Source organism: Brassica oleracea, chromosome C8 (genome assembly GCF_000695525.1).
Source record: "Brassica oleracea var. oleracea cultivar TO1000 chromosome C8, BOL, whole genome shotgun sequence".
In the NCBI taxonomy this organism is placed as follows: Eukaryota; Viridiplantae; Streptophyta; class Magnoliopsida; order Brassicales; family Brassicaceae; genus Brassica; species Brassica oleracea.
The window spans coordinates 12938825-12948716 of NC_027755.1; the positions used below are offsets into that span (position 1 = coordinate 12938825).

Below are 9892 nucleotides of genomic sequence, written 5' to 3' on the forward strand. Positions count from 1 at the left end.
AACGTCTATGTTTGATTGCCATCGGAGATTTCTGCCCATTAACCATCCGTACCAAAGAAACAAGACATTATTTCAGTCAAAAAGGGTTGTACGGGACACTGCTCCACCATATTTATCTGGAGAGGAAATCGAAAGGATATTGATTATAATGGTGTAGTAGAAACAGTCCGCAAAGAAGGTTTATTGGCATACTCCAACAAATATGGCTAATGGTTACGGGACACAACATAATTGGCACAAGAAGAGTATTTTTCGGGAACTTCCATACTGGAAGGATGTACTTCTGCAATACAATCTAGATGTTTCATTATTTCATATATATTAATTAGACTCATTGTTTAAACAAGTTTTCAGACTTTGTAGTTTGGGGTTTAAAAGTGTAAAATGTATATATAACTTAAGAAGTTTGGAGTTTGAGGTCTGAGGTTTCGGTTTTAGGGTATAAAAACGTGTAGTCTCAAATTTGTCGTAATCCATAAACACGGGTCGTTCCTAAATAGACGTAATACATAATCGACCCTATGTAGTCGTAAAATTACTTCTAAATTACGACGATTTATAACACACTGGTCGACCCTGCCTAGCCGTAAATTTAGTTCTATTATACGACGACAACTAGTTCTATAAATATGCACAACTCTCACATTCTAAAGATGCATAATAAAAAAAACAAAGGGAGTTCATCATCACCAGAACAGTTCTTATAAACTCCGTGAGCATTTCCCCGGCTCGAGAAGCCGGGAAAATGTTACGCGGGTTGATAAGGACTTTTTTGTGACCGGGTGCACATCCTTCTGTTTTCTTTTCAAAATCGACTTACTTCTACGTTACGACGATCATTAAAACACGGGTCTTCCCTAAATCATCGTAAACTCACAAAACACGGGTCGTTGAAAAATCGTCGTAAATTCAAAAACGTGGTTCAGCCCTAAATCGTCGTAACATTACGTATACTTTACGACGATACCGCTTTCCTAGAAACGTGGGTCGTCCCAACATCGTCGTGATGTCCCTTCTAATTTACGACGACATCAAATTATCTATATATACTCGATCCTCATCACCCTCTCTCTCTCTCTCTCTCTCTCTCTCTCTCTCTCTCTCTCTCTAGCATCTCTCTGCCTTCTCTCTAGGTACACTCTTTTTTTTTAGTTTTGGTGGTTAGTTTAGGATGGAATTAGATTAGGTTTGGAATTAGTTTAGGAACGAAATTAGATTAATTTATTATTAACGGATATAAATTGTTTGAAATGCTAATTTAAAATTGTTTGTTTTTTAAACAGATTTATGGAGATGTCATCTGCTCGTGGTAGAAAGCGACTAGGGAGAAACCCACTTACGGAACTACATTCCTCGGCATGCAGGAATATCCGGCAGCTTCTAGCTCTGGTACTGCGACCGAACGAGATGTTGTCCCTGAGAGCCAATCTCAGGGAAGATCACCGCATACGACTCACCAGTCTATTCCTCCTCCTCCGGCGTATGTGCCTCCTGTGTCGTATATGCATCCTCTACATCATCCTCCGCAGCCTCAGCCACCTCAGGAGGATGTTGCCCCATCTCCTGTCGATGCTCCAGCACCTGGTGCTGTTCCGGGTGGTATCTATTCAGATTTGATGGTGCCACTGGATGCTCCGTATGCTAGGTTTGCGGTTGAGGACCTGATCCAAATGCCCGGACGTGAAGGTTTACCCATCATCGACCCCGATCGACCACCAAACAGTTATTGGTAATTTTTATTAGATTTGTAATTATTTTTAGATTTATATTCATTTATCATAATTATATATCTTATTTAATTTTCCGTCAATTTTGCAGGTTTAAGACAGACAATTGCCTTGGACGATCCGTTTCAAAGACCATCAATCAAGTCATACTTCTCTGAAGCACATCCGAACTGGACTGCTACACCAGACCACATTCGGAGGACCTGGTTCAAATGTTTTACGGTAAGTTTTACTTTTAAAATTTTATTTTTATATATTTTATTTTCCAATTTATTTATTACAGTTATTAAATAATTAAAAAAAATCCCAGCAAATATGGAATTGATCTATTGCCGTCACCGAGCAAGTGAAGAAGGCGTTCAATGCTAAGGCGATGGAACGCCAAAAGAACATTGTTGGCGACTGGGAAAGCGAAGTGGAGGTATCAAGGGGATGCTGCCAAACCCACCTACGTCAGAGATAAGACTTGGACAGACATGAAGGCCTATTGGCTTTTACCTCGCAACATTTGCACGTCCAACAATTGCTCGGCAGCCCGGTTGATGCTTGATGTCGAAGGTAATTTACCATTGCCCCATACTTCCGGACAGATCCCACACGCCTGGGTTGTCATAAAAATGGTAAGCATTAATTATTTCATTTCTTCATTTTTTAATAATTAATAAATTGTTTATTAATGCACACATAATTAATAAAAAAATTGTATAGGCTGCTGAGGAAGGAGAAGCACCTTCTCTTTCCCGACTTTACAAGAAGACGCGCCAACATGCGGATGGAACGTTCGTGGATGCTCGGGCAAAAAGGATCCACAACGATGTGGAGGCTCGGATCCAAGTGGTCCAGACCTAGTTGTCGCAACAAAATCCGGATGGCGCCCCGGTTCAGTAGTCGACCGTCGAACAGGACAAAAAAATTTGAACAGGTAATTAATATAATTTTATATACATTTTAACATGTTGTAATAATTTTATAATAATTAATATATATTTAATAATAATCTAATTTTTTAATTAATTACAGATTGTCCCGAAGAAAAAGGGACGGATGGTCGGGATCGGTTCAATGAACGATGTTTCGAGGGCAAGAGCAGGTCATGTTGCTGCAAGGGAGGAAAATTCTCAGCTCCGGGAAACTTTGTCGAATGCAAACACTGTCATGGTGGAGAACAAGACCCAGATGATGGCCATGGCGTCGATGTTTGATCTCAAGGCGGATTGGAACCCGGCAATTGTGGAGAGGTGGCGGCGAGTAAGTCCGAAATAAACCACAACCGCACACCGAAAGAGTAGGCGGAGCTAGAGAGGCAGACCGAGTGCCGTAGTTCGGAGCTACGTGACGACCTGAACCTTTAAGTTTCAATTATTTTGGGTTGTAATATATTTTGGATATTAGCAAATTTTAATATATTGGATTTTTATTTTAATTTTTTGAATTAAAATAATTTTGAAAAAAAAATATATTTTATGAATTTATAATTTTAAAAAAAAATAAATGAATAATTAGTAATGTTAATTGGTCGTAAACTAGTCGTGCAATTTACGACTAATTCACGTCAAAAGATTGAAGGACTAGTCCTGCATGTCGTAATATTTATGACGATTGTTGAATCGTCGTAAAAGGTTATTAACGACGATTTAATGACGAATTGTGCAGTCGTGAATCCCTTTTTTGTTGTAGTGTATGTGGTTAATGTCTGATCCCTTGGTCCTTGTGGAGGTAGTATTCCTTGCGAGAGTTGTGGCATTCTTTGGCGTCATAGGTGATGGGGCCAGTAGGTCATTGATCCAAGCTATCTGCTCTGCTTGGGTCTGAGTGACGTTACAGACGCCGTAAGGCTTGCTGTCCTGTAGTATCATGCTGACCTGCACGTTGGAGCAACACGGAGAAAAAATTACGTAAATTATCAGGTACCTGGGTCAATAGGGTGTTTATGTCGACGGGTTGCGCCTTTGTTACTTCCACCGATGGTTGCGGTGGAACGATGGGACACAGGGCCGAACTGTTGGGTGCATGTATGAGGAATAACTAGCTTTCTTTTTTCGTCAAGCTATGGGGCCTGGTTTGTGTAGGTGTGCCATCCAGATTGCATTGGTTCAATCCGTCCTGGGAATTGTTCGGGGTTCGAGTTTATTTTGTTGACATCTGTTTTGAGCATCTTAGTTTGTGTTTCAAGTCGGGTTTCTAGAGGGATTTTTTTCTGAATCTCCCTCTCCTAGCACGAAATGTTGGATCTTAAAATCTACTTAGAAATAGGGTACAAGTTTATAGATACGTGTCTAAGAAGTAATCTAGAAGAAGAAAGGTTGAGTTATTGTTAAATATGGAATGTGTATGTTTTATTAATGATAAGACCCATACACTACAAGAAAACACAACTATAGCGACGAAAATTAACGAGGAAAATTAATCCTCGTAAATTTACGTCGACTTTACGGGAATCTTACGAGGAAATTTAAAATCAACGTTAGTTCGTCGTAAAATAACGACGAATCGATTTCCTCGCAAGAACGACGTAACATAACGTGGTTTTTACGGGGAAAAATGGTTTCCTCGTAAACTCGACGTAACAATAACGTCTACTTTACGAGGAAATATTTTACGTTTACTTAACGACAAAATTTCCATTCCACCAACTTTGCAGTTGTAACACGTTTTTTGTTTCGGCTACCTAACTAAATTTCGTCGTAAATTCCTAGTAAAAGTTCAACTACCATATTCGAAAATTTCCTATAAATATGGACGTTTGAACATCATTTTAAACACACCAAGAAGAAAAAAAATAAAAACGTGAAAGAAAAAAAATGTCGGGCTCCGGGAATATTTTCGAGTTACGGACGTGAATGTATATGCACAGAGATGCTAACGGGAGAGTGACGAAAAAATACCTCGAAGGGCTGGAGACATTTATACATCAAGCGGATTCCACACCGCTCGCCCAAGAAAGCGGTAAGATGTTATGTCCTTGTCGGAAATGCAACAATTCGAAATTGGCAAATCGTAAAAATGTTTGGAAGCATTTAATAAATAGAGGTTTTACGCCAAATTACTATATCTGATTTCAACATGGAGAAGGTTATAATTATGGAGAAGGTTATAATTATGAGAATGAAGCTAGTAGTAGTAATAGCAATTTTCAGGAAGAACCGGTTGATCATCATTTGCATAATAAACATAGTTACCATCAGGAGGAGCAGATGGTAGATTATGGTAGCTGCTGCATTCGTAGATCATGATGAAGATGAAGAATCTAACATAGATGCAAAAAAGTTTTATGAAATGTTAGATGCAGCGAATCAGCCACTTTACAGCGGTTGTAGAGAAGGTCTCTCTAAATTGTCGTTGGCTGCTAGAATGATGAATATTAAAACTGGTCACAATCTACCTGAAAGTTGCATGAATGAATGGGCAGTCTTGTTTAAAGAGTATTTGCGGGAAGATAATGTGTCTGCTGATTCTTATTATGAGATTCAGGAACTGGTTTATAGTCTTGGGTTGCCTTCGGAGATGATAGACGTTTGCTTCGACAATTGCATGATCTACTGGGGAGATGATGAGAAGTTAGAAGAATGTTGATTTTGCAAGAAGCCACGATTCAAGCCGTAAGGACGAGGACGTAATAGGGTACCGTACCAAAGGATGTGGTAGCTACCAATTACAGACAGATTGAAAAGATTGTACCAATTTGAGCAGACTGCCAGAGGGATGAGATGGCATGACGGGCATACTTAGACGGATGATGAGATGACTCATCCATCAGATGCAAGAGCCTGGAAACATTTTAACAAAGTACATCCGGAATTCGCTAGCAATAGCCGGAATGTGTATCTCGGATTATGCACAAATGAATTTAGTCCATTCGGAATGTCAGGGAGACAATATTCATTGTGTCCAGTCTTTCTTACGCCATACAACCTGCCACCAGAGATGTGCATGCAACGGGAGTTGCTATTCTTGACCATATTAGTACCTGGTCCGAACCATCCAAAAAGGTCTCTGGATGTTTTCCTACAACCACTGATAAAAGAGTTGAAGGATTTGTGGTCAACAGGGGTGAGGACGTATGACTGCTCAACGAAGACGAATTTTACGATGCAAGCGATGCTTTTGTGAACCATAAGTGACTTTCCTGCCTAAGGGATGTTGTCTGGATGGACTACACATGGGAGATTAGCTTGTCCATATTGTAATGGAATGATAGATGCATTTCAACTGAAGAATGGTAGGAAGACAAGTTGGTTCGATTGTCACCATCGATTTCTTCCCATTGGCCATCCGTGCCGAAGAAACAAGAAATTGTTTAGGCACAAAATGGTTGTGATAGAACTCCTCCTCTTTATCTAACTAGAGAACAAATTGAAGCGCAAATCGATTACTATGGAGCTTTGGAAACAGTTCCTCGTGGTGGTAATTGGCATGTCCCCGATAATATATCTGATTTTTACGGTGTTCGGCACAACTGGTACAAGAAGAGTATATTTTGGGAGTTGCCATATTTGAAGGATCTTCTTCGGCGCCACAACCTCGATGTGATGCATATAGAGAAGAATTTCTCTGAGAACATCATGAATACAATATTGAATGTCCCAGGGAAGACAAAAGACAACATAAAATTAAGGTTGGACTTGCCGGATATTTGCTCAATAAGTGAGTTACATATAAAAAGCAAAGGACAAGTTCCCGTTCCGATATTCAGATTGTCTTCAGAAAAAAAGTCGGTGTTGTTTAACTGGGTGGCATCAGAAGTGAAGTTCCCCGATGGGTATGTTTCGAATCTCTCTAGATGTGTTGAAAAGGGTCAAAATTTCTCTGGGATGAAGAGTCATGATTGTCATGTCTTTATGCAACGACTACTGCCCTTTGCATTTGCGGAGCTACTTCGAACAAACGTACATGAAGCACTTGCAGGTACGTAGTGTATTATATCACAATAATTTACAAAATAATATATGACTAACAATGTGTTTAATTTTCTGGAGCATTTTTCAGGGATCTGAGAGCCCACGCACTCTTAAAGAAGAAGTCGTGGAACAACTTCACGAGAAAATTCTCATCTTATTGTGCAACTTGGAGAAGATATTTCCTCCGGGATTTTTTGACGTCATGGAGCATCTAGCTGTCCACCTCCCATATGAGGCATTGCTTCGTGGACCTGTACATTACGGATGGATGTATCAGTATGAGCGAGCCATGAAATATTTGAAGGGAAAAGCAAAGAACCTCGCCAAACTTGAAGGTTCTATAATTGCTGGAAGTTTGACGGAAGAAGTTTCTCACTTCACATCGTACTACTTTGCGTCAAAAATACGTACCCGGAAAAGAGCTCCAAGAAGATATGATGATGGTGGTTTCGCGCCAACAAATGCAATTGCTGGTGTTCCAGACATCCTTAGCCAGATTGGGCGAATCAGTGGGAAATCGAAAGAGGTTTGGTGGTCGAGTGAAGAAGGAGCTCATAGTGCACACACATATATTCTACTTAATTGCGAGGATCCATTGATGCGTTATTTTGAAAGGTAACATATATGGAAACTTCTAAACAAATATAAGTATAAATTATATAATTTCCAAAGATTAATTAATATAAAATATGATTTTACAGCCTATTTGTTTCTCAAGTCGATGAAACATTCCCAGGTATATCCACAAGTGTTGTAGACAAAAGGAAAGATCAACACTTTATAAGTGGTTGAAGAATCAGGTATTAACTCAAACTCTTAATTTTTGCAGGTTGATCGATCAAACTCTTTTTTCATACATGATCTGTATTTCAACGTTCTCTTTATTTTTGCAGGTTTATTATGACGACCATGCAGATTATCCTACATGGTTTCACGAAGTAATTAAATCTCCACTTACAAAGGTCACCACATCATAGATGTATTTCACATAAGGCTATACTTTTCACACATATGAGTATGGTAGACAGCGGGCGACCAGTAACTATGGAATATGTTTGAAAGGCTAAACAGATTTCTACGGGATCTTGCAGGAGATTATTGAAGTGAAATTCTCAGGGTTATTGAAGCTGAAATGCGTTCTCTTCAAATGAGAATGGTTCGACCCGTCGTCAACAGAGGTGTTCTGTTTAACAAATTCGGTGTAGTTGATGTCAATGGTGGACGAAGGTACAACAAATTCTTTTTTGGCATACATGATCTGTATGATTAATTTCTATGTTGTCTTTATTTTTGCAGGTACAACAAATTTGAGTCTTTCATCTTAGCTTCACAAGCAGACCAAGTTAGCTTTCTTCCATTGGTTAGCCGTGATCAAAGTTACACCTCGTGGACGAATCATCAGTGGAGAAGAACCACCATTGCAAGAAGAACATATAAATGAAGTCAAGGAACCTGAACAACAAATTGATGACATCCTTCTCATTGATCCGCATAATCATGAGTACGAAGATCTTACCGACGATGTCACGGACGAAGCTGTTGAAGACGAGTTTAATGAAAATGATGATGTTTCTAATGATGACGAGAATGTCGATGTATCTGATTGATGTATTTGTTTTCAGACTTAATGAATGTGATTTTATGGATTTAATCATGAAAATCTATTTATATAATTTGATTTTGTGTGAGGTAATGCGGGGTTTGAATTAGAAAGAAGGGATTGAGATTATAAGTTAAGGAATTGTGGTTTTAGAATTTGGGGTTTGGAATGGAAAGAAGAGAATGAGGTTAAAGGGAAGATGGGTTTGGGGTTTGGCATATATGAAGTAGAAGATAAGGAAGATGGGTTTGGGGTTTGGGGTTTGGGGTTTCGGATTTTAGGGATTTAAACATAATCCTCGTTATTTCCTCGTAAACTAACAAGGAACTTACGACGAATCCTAAAAATAAAGAACGCGGGACTCGTTAATTCCACGTAAGTAGAATTCGTCGTAAAGACCTCGTAATAAGAAAACGCGGGCCTTTGTATTTCCTCGTAAATAAAAACATGGGGCTTGCTATTTCCTCGTAAAATAACGAGGACGTTACGAGGAAACAAAACGCGGGCCTTGCTAATTCCTCGTAAAAAAAACACGGGCCTCTCGAGTTCCTCGTAACTTTACGAGGATTACTAATTTCTTATATATACACGCGAGCTTCTCACTTCCATTTCGTCTCAACTTCCTCCCTCTTTCGTAGCAACGGTACATACTCTCTCTATTTCTTCTCTAATTTGATTAGTTTAGGGTAGATTAGGTGGTTAGTGTAGGGAATTTAGATAGGTTTACGGATTTTATTTTAATTAGTGTTGATTAGGTGGTTAATGTAGGAAATTTAGCTAGATTTATAGAATTTGTTAATTATAGAATTTGTTAATTACTTTTGATGTTAATTTTAAAAATTAATTTTTTTTCAGACGGCTCGAAAGAACAGACTTACTCCCCATTACAGAGAGATGTTCGGTGAGCCTGGTAGTTGTTTAGACCCATCTTCTTCAGCTCCCAGTTCTTCTTCAGCTCCCGGTTCTTCGGGTCCGGAGACTGTCCCCGAGACTCAGTCTTCTCAGAGAATCTCTCGGTCGCCTCCTTCTGGTGCCCCATCGGTTCCTCGATTCGTTTCACCACTGATCATGTGCCACATGTGCCTCCTCATGTGCCTCCTCCGATGGCTCCTCCGATGCCGATCGGGATTCATCTGGATTTGATGGTGCCGCCGAGTGCTCCTTACTCGCAGTACACTGTCGAGGACCTTCTCGCTCAGCCAGGCATAGAAAGTTTATCAGTCCTAGACCCCGACAGACCGGACGGAACTTTGTGGTATGTTACAGTTTTTTTTTAAATTCTTTTATAACAATAATAAATAATGAATACTTTAAATTTGTTTTTTTCAGGTTTGGGGTTGACGGATGTGTTGCTCGGAACGTAACCGAGACGATCATAGGTTACTTCTTCGAGCGACATCCGAACTGGAAAAAGACGCCGCTCTACGTCAGAAAGACGTTGTTCAAATTTTCGCTTTAAGTTACAATTAATTAATTATATATACTTTAATTTTTTATGATTTAGATTTTTTAATTTTTTAAAATTAATTCTTAATTTAATTTTTTTTTGTTATAGCAAAAATACCATTGGTCCATGAGGGTCAATGAGAAGGTGAAGAAAGCGTAACGCGAAGGCAAAAGCTCGCTTGTTGGACACGGTCTCCAACTGGAAGGGTGACTGGATCGTG

General features: G+C 39.3%; 1 pseudogene; it reads left to right on the forward strand.

Annotated features, from left to right (window-relative positions):
* The first annotated feature begins 9328 nt into the window (after positions 1-9328).
* The window catches only part of LOC106308685, a 4724-nt pseudogene continuing 4160 nt past the window's right edge, over positions 9329-9892 (forward strand).